This window comes from Oncorhynchus kisutch, linkage group LG8 (assembly GCF_002021735.2).
Source record: "Oncorhynchus kisutch isolate 150728-3 linkage group LG8, Okis_V2, whole genome shotgun sequence".
Taxonomy (NCBI): domain Eukaryota; kingdom Metazoa; phylum Chordata; class Actinopteri; order Salmoniformes; family Salmonidae; genus Oncorhynchus; species Oncorhynchus kisutch.
The window spans coordinates 57,256,312-57,267,960 of NC_034181.2; positions in this window are offsets into that span (position 1 = coordinate 57,256,312).

An 11,649-nucleotide genomic window follows, 5' to 3' on the forward strand; every position below is an offset into this window, starting at 1 on the left:
CTGAAGTCCCTAATTATAGTCCTCTATACCAACCAACGCACTGCCATCCGTATGACAGCTTCCTCAAATGATGAGATGGACGAGTACATAGACTGAGGGGGCCTGGTGGCTACTCACATCAAAAGAGTGCTGAGCACACACACACACACACACACACATGAGATATCTGGATCTTGGCTGTTTTGTTTGGGCCGCATGATGCATGTTTGGTTCTGAGGTTTAAGTTGCTTTACATCTGAGGTCAGTTAAGGACAGCTGGAAACGCGTTATAGAGGCATTGACTACATCAAGTTAGTCAGTCTTACAGCTCCTCCCCCTTTGCTCCACAATAGAAGCTGCTGATTATAGGGCAGAGGGGAAACTGTGGGAGTATCTCCCATGTTTCTATATTTTCATTGTCTTCAGTTCATATTTTGCGATAGTCACTGAATTATCAGCTGTAGGATACTATCTGTGTGTTCATGCCATGTCAATAGCCAACATTTAACAGAGGCGCACACATGTCAAAAGAGGACTTTGCCGGGGTCATAGTCAAAGCAGACAAATGCATCTCCACGAGTCCTTTCTGTGCTTCATTTCTGTACATTTCATTATTCCAAAAAATGTGGCCTCTGTCTCCAATAAAGAAGTGTGAGGTCATTCAGTGTGTTCTAGAACTGCTTTGAATAATCCCACCAGGTCTTTCTATAGCAGACAATGGAAGTTTTTGGGGGGAAAAATGGCATCGGGTTACAGGTGGTCATATCTGAACTCCTTTGATGAACAGTAAGTATAGGGCTACCTTTGAACGCAGATAAAAAAGGAGAAGAGATATCTGGCTGGGTGCCAAAAAGGGACACACTCATTTCTCCATTGGCAGTAGTGCATGAAAATGGGAAGCTATGTCAGGAATCTCCTACTTTGTTGTCCCCTCTTTCTTTCTTCCATTGATGTGGAGAGAGGACCCTTTCGTGGGCTGCAACGGTCACTCTCCCATGCTAGCTGGGTGTGAGGCATCTTGTAGGACAAGACTGATGACACGGTGAGGGGCGCCAGGGTGGGTGGGGGAGAGGATATGGGGTGCACCATGACCATTCCATTCAGCCCCATTTCAATGCAATCTGCTGATCGATTAGTGAAACAAGAGGCACACCAACTCCACTGTCTATAGGACCCTTCGTCCCACCACACACACACACACAATCTCATCCTTCTCACACATACAAACCAATCCCACATGAAGTAAACGTCCTTAAATCATAAAAAACAGATGTAGATCTGCACTCAATGACCATTGCAGCTTAACATTTCTCTTCAAAGGACTACCATCAGTACTACTAAAGTAGTTTTGGGGGGTATCTGTACTTTACTATATATATTTTTGACTACTTTTACTTCACTACATTCTTTAAGAAAATATTGTACTTTTTACTCCATTTACCTTGACACCCAAAAGTACTCGTTACATTTTGAATGCTTAGCAGGACAGGAAAACAGTCCAATTTACGCTCTTATCAACAAAACATCCCTGGTCAGCCCTACTGCTTCTGATCTGGCGGTCTCACTAAACACAGCTCCAACAGGGCAGTAAAATCTAACAAGTAATATCTAACAATTTCACAACAATACACACAATACACACAAATCTGAAGTAAAGGAATGGAATTAAGAATATATCATATTTGGATGAGAAATGTTGGAGCGGCATAGACTAAGATACAGTAGAATAGAATACAGAATATATGAGATGAGTAATGCAAAATATGTAAACATCATTAAAGTGACTAGTGTTCCATTATTAAAGTAGCCAGTGATTTCAAGTCTGTATACGTAGGGCAGCAGCCTCTAAGGTGCTAGTGATGGCTATTTAACAGTCTGATGGCCTTGAGATAGAAGCTGTTTTGTCTGAATGTGGAGTGTGCCCCTGGCTATCCGTAATTGTTTTTTTTTTTTTACAAGAAAATGTTGCCATCTGGTTTGCTTAATGTAAAGGAATTTGAAATTATTTTTACTTTTACTTTTGATACAAAAGTATATTTTAGCAATTACACTTGAAGTATATTTTAAACCAAATACTTTTAGACTTACTCAATTTCACTGGGTGACTTTTTCTATTAAGGTACCTTTACTTTTACCCAAGCATGGAAATTGGGTACTTTTTCCACCACGGATTACCATAATGAAAATGTGTGAGGGCTTTGTAATAAAATGATATGATGGGAAAAATAAAAATTAAAGCTACTCCTCTGTGGTATCAGCACTATACTCCACTCTAACAAATCATTATACTTAAACAGATACAATAGTCAATATCCAATGCTCATCATAATGAGGAATTATTAAAAACAACTTTTTTTTTCAAGTACTACTAATGTCCTTAAAATCAAATATTAGCAAGGCCTATGGATTAATAAGCATTGATTAGTCATTACTATGCAGTGCAGAGGAGCAAAGGTATGTTTTAAACATTTTTTTCCTAAGCTTGTGTACAGAATGCCACCCCTTTTAACCTTCCTTGAGGTGTTTTTTTGCAGGCTGTGGTACTCGGGCTGCAAAGCAGATCAAGTTTGCGTTCCCAGGCTCGGCTGGTTAGCATTGCTTAGCGCTCGCTCATCGCTAAAACTGTAACACGGCGACATCAAACACATGCCGCAGAATTGCAACGCGATACCAAACTGCCTCCCTGCAAATGACCTCTCTCCACAGAAGTTAGGAGCACACAGCAGAATGTGCTGCTCTGTGCTCCACTGGGAGAGGGAGAGGGGAAAATAGAAAGAGTGGGACCCTAGGAGATACTGTTGGCTAGGGTACTGTGTGTGTGAACATGTTTTATAAATCTGTGGTGCTTACTTCCAGGCCTTTGGTCTTGGAGATGTCAACTGTTTTGACTGCATCCATGGCTTGGTTGCGTGCAGCATTTCCAACAACATTAGGGGTGATAACTGTGGGTACGATAATCATGGGTTAAAAGGAATATAACCAATTACCACTTATAGTGCATTGACATTTGCGCACACAAGCTGGGCATGGGATCTTCCTGCCAATCCCACCCCCTCTTCGTTGGCTTCCCTTGCTGACTGCATTCAAGCAGAATACTGCATCGTTTTCATAGAGGCTGGATGTCACAAGGGAGGCCAACGCAGGTTAGCATTTTTCATCACAAATCTTGTTCTGGAGGCAGCTCTGCTGAGTGGTCACTAGCTGGCACAGCCACAAAGTCATAAAATTGGTTATGTGGTCTATACATTTAAAAGCTAAACAGACGGATACCACCCCATTGTTGCATGGTGAAGTGTGGGGCGCTTAGCGCCTGGCCACAGGCGTGGGACACATGGGCTCCCGAGTGGCAAAGCTGTCTAAGGCACTGCATCTCAGTGCAAGAGGTGTCACCACAGTCCCTGGTTTGAATCCAGCCTGTATCACATCCGGCCGTCATTGGGAGTCCCATAGGGCAGCGCATAATTGGCCCAGTGTCGTCCGATTTTGGCCGGGGTAGGCCGTCATTGTAAATAACAATTTGTTCTTAACTGACTTGCCTGGTTAAATAAAAATAAATGACCTCAGTACGCTGCCAGGGAGAGGAAGAAACAAAACCCTGCTTGTTGGAGAAGCCTGTCTGTCACAGCGGGGAGATAATGATCCTCTTAAACGATGTGCTCTGATCACCAGATGAGACAAAGATGTGCAGAACAGACACCAATAGGGGACGGAAATGAATCTCCCTACAGCATCTCGCATCTTGTGACACTCGCAGAAATCAGTCAGTGATCCACAACTTTGTCTTAACTATTCACAACCTTTGAAAGTGTTTTAAATTTTTTTTTAATGTCAGAGTACAATTGAATGAAAAGCTAAATGATCTATAGCTGACACAATCCATCAGTAAACAGACCCAATCAGTTGTCTTTCCATGAACAATTCTCTGTCCTTCCCTCACCTCGAAACAGAGCAAGAGCTGTGCGACAGAGCAGTTAAGGGCATGTCACTGAAGGGTGTCCCACACTGTGTCTTTCTCGTCTTTCTCTCCGTAAGATAACACAGTGTCCCAGTGATGGAGTACTCTCCACGTCGGCGGCCTTTGTTCCTTTGTGTATTTGTTCACTTCTCTGTAGATGTTTATACAAAGATCTCGGATCCCTCACTTTCAAAGAGCCGTGTCAGTTTTTTTTTTTGCCACGGTAAATAGGTAACCGAAACACAGGGAGGAAGAGGGATTTTCAGTCAAGCAACACGTTTGTGGACACATGACCCCAAAGTCTGAGTGGATGAAGAAATTCCTGGATACATTCCTAGATGGCTTTCTGTTAGAGGTCAGGCTTTCTGGATGGATTTTCTGGGTGGTCATAGAAAAAAAATTATGGAGATTTTTGGGGTCACGAAGGATATCAAGGATCTGGATTCTGTACGGAGGGAATGGTCTAATGGCCCAACTCATAAAGCATTTTAGAAAAAGGCTCAGTGACAGAATCCTCGCAAAGAGAGGTGTTGAAACGCATTGAAAACGGGGGTTTCTTTCTCTGAGCAATAATATAATTTCCAAACTATTTTATTGCATACAATATATTGTCATATTTATTTTATACAGTCATTTTTGCTTATCTTTATCAGGGTTGTCCATAATTTCGCACCCCACTGTATATTATGCAAAGCTTAGAATACTCAATGAAACTTCTATGAGCAAGTTATAGAATTATGAAACTTCTATGAGCAAATTATAGAATTATGAAACTTCTATATGCAAATTATAGACTCAACTCACCGTGAACAACACATCCAAAGCAAACTGATATGGCAGAAGCAGCATGCTATTTGTCAACAAGAAAGAGGCACCTTTCAATATGAATAATAATGAAACTAAGGAACACCATATACTCCCTGTTCAACCACCCACAGAGAGAAAGAGAGTGAGGGAGGAAGGGAGCAAGAGGCAGAGAGAGAGAGAGAGAGAGAGAGAGAGAGAGAGAGAGAGACAGAGACAGAGACAGAGACAGAGAGTAATGTTTACTGTTCATTTTGTATTGTTTATTTCACTTTCATTTATTATCTATTTCACTTGCTAAAAATCTATTTGTTTACTGTCTATGGTAGCCATCAAGGTCAGCAGTGCAGTAGTGATGTATGACACCTTGCCCCCCCCCCGCTGACAAACACAGTCTCGGCAGAAATGTTTGGCAGCGGGAGGAGCAGGTAGGGAGGGTCCAACTCTGGATCAGGGCCTTGTGATTTAAGCGGCGGGCTGGCGGGCGGCTGCCAGAGAGACTTCTGCCCTCAGTAGGTTGGCCAGCGTCCAGGGACGAGTCAGAAGTTGTTTTATATCACATTACACAGCGCATAAACACAGCAGGCAGGGCCCGCTGCTCATCCTGCCAGGGATGTTGCTTTGAGGAGTGCTGCCTAAGAGCCCCCCTCAATGTCTAACAGGATAACTTATTTTGTCTGGGGATGTAGCAGGATTAGCATTATCAAACGTTTGGGTATTAGAAGTAACGGAGACCAAAGAGGGATGTGTTAAGGGCAGATCAGAAAGATTGTGTGGTGATTAAAAAAAAGTTGTGTCACCCTGCTTCACTTGAAAAACCCACACGGTAGACTTCAACCATTCTGCATGTGGGTTGGCAAAATGATTTTAACAACAGCCCCTACCGCCACTTTTTTCTTCTAAGTTTGCCTTCTTACGTGTAACTTCAAATGTCATGTACCGCTCTTCAGTGACGCGGGGATTTCCTGTGAGCTGATGACGACTGAGTGCATTTCTAACTCAGACCATAAAGAGCGCTCCCAAGCCAAAATGCCTTTTACAATCAGCCACAATCAGCCAAGTGTGGCCACTCTTTACAGTAAAGAGCATGTTGGAACATCTACAATGGCCAAATAAAACAGATGAAACAACAATAGGGATGAAAGGGCTTTTGGAGACGATTTCTATGAGTGTGTGTGTGTGTGTGTGTGTGTGTGTGTGTGTGGTGTGTGTGTGTGTGTGTGTGTGTGTGTGTGTGTGTGTGTGTGTGTGTGTGTGTGTGTGTGTGTGTGTGTGTGTGTGTGTGTGTGTGTGTGTGTGTGTGTGTGTGTGTGTGTGTGTGTGTGTCAGATTGGCACCAGCCCAAGCAATTCCCAACATTCTTGTTGAGATTTTAAAAATACACCCTTATGCCTCCAGTGTGAGCCATTTGTGGAATCTATGGCACTGAGAAAGAAAACACTACACACTTGAACCACAGAGCCAGCGACCTAGACAAACTGTTGTGAAGAGTGGTTTTCCTTTCAAAAGCACACGTTTGGCATAAATAGAATCAGTAAATGTCCCGACGGAGAGTGGCCGAGTGAGGCGTTTCTTCTCCCAACTGTTTGAGCAAGGAAACGCAGGGGAGACTCGTTGATTGAGCTACTGAGCAAAGTCTGGCTGCAAAAAAACTAGAACATGTAACTTCTCTGTAACTGTAGCCACCCTGTAGGTGGCATAGTGGGTTTACAGTGAGGCTCCCCCTCTTACACTAAAACTCTCCCATAAAGCCTCCACACAACCTACCAATATAGAATATATATACTATATAAGAATACTGAAAAGTATTGTTATAACAGCAATGTGCCAACCCTTGCTGGCATACTATTAAATTAATAATTTCATAATGTACAAGACGTTATAAAATACATTATAAAATACATTATACAAAGTATATATATATATATACGTTATAATGTATTTTATTGCTGTTATATCAATACTTTTCAGATCATTCTATGTCCCGTTAAAGCAGAATCCAGAATCATAAACATCTCCCATCCTAAATATTTGCAATTTGTAGAATGAGGTGGAATTTTACTCAATTGAAGATAATGGGACCAGGTTGATCCACTAACAATATGCCAACTAACCGTCAACCAACAGCATCTGTCCTGGGAAATGTGAATGACTGGCATGGGAATGTTTATGTCTGAAAAAAAAGTTGATTACTTTGGAGGAGAAGTATGACTCAGTACATACAGTAACAGTGACTGCTCTCCTGATTTAGGGAAACTCCATCCCCTGTGTCTTATTTACTGCAGTCTGGACCCAACCAGGTCTGATGATGTCTAGACCATGCAGTCTGTCACTGCTACTACTATGACTTGTAACAATAATGATATAAACAGTGTTTGTGGTAAGAATAACTAAAGCTTAACCAGAGTCTAAGCCCACTCACAATGTGGACTAGATATTTATATCTAGTTGTTATAGCGCTACCATTTAGCTTAATGTAGCCTGCGGTTAACTACTGCCTAACCCCTGTGCATGCCTACCAAAGTTCACAAAGTTATAGTGCCACTATCAGGTCAAACTATTTAAAATTGAATTAGTTATTGCTATAACCCCTGGGAGAAGAATCGTGGGACCACAATTTGTGTTTCTGGGTCAAATAGGGTAGTTTGCTATTTCAAAAACTTGGTATAGAGCCACCATCGGGCCAAATGAATAAATATTTGCTGAGGAGGTGGTGTGGTCTCTGACCCTGTACGTTCATGCAGCTTCAACCTCTTAAAGTAAAGATTTGCCCATTTTTTAAATGTTTTATTGTTTTTTGCATCTCTGAGGAATGTTATATTGATTCCCTGGGTCAATTCATGTTTTCATGTGTATCTGAGATATTGCCATCCAAGCAGGAATAAATTTGGCCAGTAGGACGTAGCATTGTGATAAAGTCTCTCAAATTTTTTCCTGAAATGAGCATTCCACTTTTATCGTGCTGACTCAGTTGTATACTCTAGACTATGTGTACTACGTTTGCACGTTTTAAACAAGATATTTTGTCACGAAAAGATGCTCGACTATGCATGTAATTGACAGCTTTGGAAAGAAAAAACTCTGACGTTTCCAAAACTGCAAAGATATTATCTGTGAGTGCCCCAGAACTAATGCTACAGGCAAAACCAAGATGAAATTTCATACAGGAAATGGTCCAGATTTTGAATGCCCTGTGTTCCAATGTCTTCTTATATGGCTGTGAATGCGCCAGGAATGAGCCTCCACTTTCTGTCGTTTCCTCAAGGTGTCTGCAGCATTGTGACGTATTTGTAGGCATATCATTGGAAGATTGACCATAAGAGACTACATTTACCAGGTGTCCGCCCGGTGTCCTCCGTCGAAATTATTGCGTAATCTCCAGGTCCATGCTCGTTCCATTTTCTTCAGAGGAGAAACCAAACTGCCACGAATGATTTATCATCGATAGATATGTGAAAAACACCTTGAGGATTGATTCTAAACAACGTTTGCCATGTTTCTGTCGATATTATGGAGGTAATTTGGGAAAAAGTTTGCGTTGTAATGACTTAATTTTTTGGGTTTTTTCTTACCCAAACGTGATGAACAAAACGGAGCGATTTGTCCTACACAAATAATATTTTTGGAAAAACTGAACATTTGCTATCTAACTGAGAGTCTCCTCATTGAAAACATCTGAAGTTCTTCAAAGGTAAATGATTTTATTTGAATGCTTTTCTTGTTTTTGTGAAAATGTTGCATGCTGAATGCTAGGCTTAATGCTATGCTAGGCTATCAATACTCTTACACAAATACTTGTTTAGCTATGGTTCAAAAGCATATTTTGAAAATCTGAGATGACAGTGTTGTTAACAAAAGGCTAAGCTTGAGAGCAAATATATTTATTTAATTTCATTTGCGATTTTCATGAATAGTTAACGTTGCGTTATGGTAATGAGCTTGAGGCTATAAATAGGATCCCGGATACGGGATTGCTCGTCGCAACAGGTTAATAGGAATGCGACTTTTAGATCGCGAAAACATCGATCACACATATCAGATTTCAATACTGGCCGATGGCAACGTGGTAGGTTGTCTTCTCTCGAATGAGCCATTGATCTTATTTTTGTGATATTGCTACCCCATGAAATGTGTAATTTAACAGAGGGTTTAACACATTTCTCCGATTTGCCTGCCTCTTCAGTCCAAGATGCATTGCATGATGCCATTGCGAATGTCAGAATCCACTCTTTGAGGCACATCGATCTGCAGGTTGAACATGATGAGACTGTAGACTCCTAAATTGACAGTGCAGTTTGTTCAGGCGATTTTACAACTAACTCGCTACTTCATATGCTGATATTGACTTTGGTAATATTGTGTGTAGCCACGTTTGCTAACGAGCTAAAACACTACACACTTTTACAAAGCATAGATAGCCAGCCTGCCAGCCCATAGAGAGAGCATTGCATTGTGGATTTTGTAGTCGACTTGAGTTACAACCAACCTTATTATAGTGACGAAGTTAAACATTTGTTCTCAAAAAATATTGTTCTCACACATTAGTGTTATGAAACACTGTAAATGATATGAATGAGTGGTTTTGGGAGGATTTATTCCTTTACGTGTGTAACCACAACAGCCACTGACGGAAATATCAAAAATAACAGATGCGGTTGTAGCTCTATAGGAACTGTTATAGCCCGACCATGAATACCCAAAAGTCATACCAGACTTTAAAAAAAAACCTGTGTGGTGTAGCAATATGGGATGACTGCTAGTGGCAGACCAAACTTAAAAACAGTAACACCTGCTATAAACCACAAAGCTCAGGCCCAAGGACAACACACAAACAAAAGGTAGAGAGAGAGGGAGAGGCTGTCTCCTGGAGATGAAAGACTCCACCGAGAAGGCTTTTCTTCTTTTGATGGAAACAAGAATCAGACGATTGAGAGCAAAGAGAACCTGCCTTATCGTGGCTACGTTCAAAAGCCACACCTGCTGTTTGCAGTGGTTGTCTCTTCACTCCTGGTGCACAGACGAAACAGCACACACAAAAAGTTCACTTCAAACAGTCCACTGTGTCCTGCACCCAGTGCCACACCCACAAGAAGAGAGACCATATCATTTTACAAAGCATAGAAATCAATCGTTTTCTATTTCCATGTCACGTATAGTAAGGGTTGAAACAAGCATTTAGCAAGTTAGATTTTTCATGGCATCTGTAGTGTCATAAACATTTCAACATCAACGACAACAATGGCAACCACGGGAGATCTATGAGTTGAGATAACTTTGAACCAACGGGACAGCACAAGGGTGATGGCAGGTTGTTGACCATTGGTTATCTACAACTGGAGGGGCAGTCTTTAGTTGACAGCACTCACCTTGTAAGATTCATCCCATCAAGTCACTTTACACGAGAGAACAAATGAGACCATATTCTTCGACTGGGGGGGAAAAAAACTCTCATTTCAACAGGAAGTCATTGGGGAGGAAAACACAAACAGACACCACACGTACACACCCAAACACACATAAAAGAGTAAGGTCACGTTGCAGACATCAGAACACACATTCTTACAGCGCTGCGGTGACCACATCAAGAGGCCAACAGACAGCCAGCTCCAAACAAAGTGCTGCCGCAAAGGGAGTGGAGACGTCAGTGATTAACGCTCCACAAGGTGCCCCGGTAGAACAGCAGGTTCACAACCACCGTGTCTATATACAGGACAGTATGCCTCTATCTACAGTATCTGCAGACTGCTGGAGACCACACAAATACAGAAGAACGTTTCTAATCGTGTTCACCTAGAACACCTTAGAACACAGGTCACCTACAAGGCCAAGACTCAAATCAGAACAGATTAGTAGGTCATATATTTTCCCAAAAGTAATATTTCCTATAAAATGTATTACATCCAAACAAACACCTATAATATTTTGTTTCTGAATGACGAAGGGTAAGATTCTCTGAAATACTAATTCTCTGTTACTTCTCCAGTGCATAGGCGTGCTGTCTAACACAAGAAACAGGTAAGCTTGGGACGGTCTCCCGACATGTTCCTCACCATCCTCTCATTATGTATGTGCCCATGTCAAGCCTACAGTGGTAGCACACAGATCCCTCCCCCTCCAGCCCTTATGTAATTGTTTGTGTGTGTAGCCAGCAGGAGAGGGGACCAATTTGGGAGGGATGTCGTGCTCTTTCTTTTGAGTTGTGGTGTCTGAAGGGGTTCCGCTTGCCTTCGGGGAGGGAAATTAATTTGTCGACTGCACACACTCCTGCACACTTTGAAACTAGAGTGGGCCTGACACTGTGAATGGCCTGAGGCCTTCACCAGTCTCCCCCAGCCCACTGCAGCTCTGCTCAGCCCCGGTCTGGTCAGTCTAAACGGAAATGGCTGGCCAATCCAGTCCACATAGCTGATCTCCCAATGGTTACCAGAGCAGGACGTAGAAACTGGTTGTATTCTGGGTATGCCGTGATTCAACAATCTCTCTGGCTCCATTCCCTCTGTTTGGGCGCTTCTGATTTTTTTTTTCTACTACAAAGCTTTCCTTTTTGTTCTGCCTAAACCATGTCAGCCATTGATGTCCCACCCAAAGTTTTTTTTTTCTTCTTTTGATTCCTCTTTTTATCCAGGGATACCTGCATAGAGCTCTGTGAAGAGTGGGAGCGAGAGAGGGAGGGAGGGGACTCTGCGTTGACACATAAAACCTGAGTTTCTCCATTTTCAAATGTTTCATTGAGCCTCTCACTGCTTTGATATTCTAAGTAGGTATCACAACAAAGGAGTAACAAATGGCTGGAAAGGTAATTCAGAATATTAAGGCTTCTAATGGCCCAGGCCCTCTGGAGCAGATCTGCCCAGAAAGGAGAGCCCTGTCCCATGGGTCCTATTTGGTTTCCAAGGGGAGGGCCATTCCTC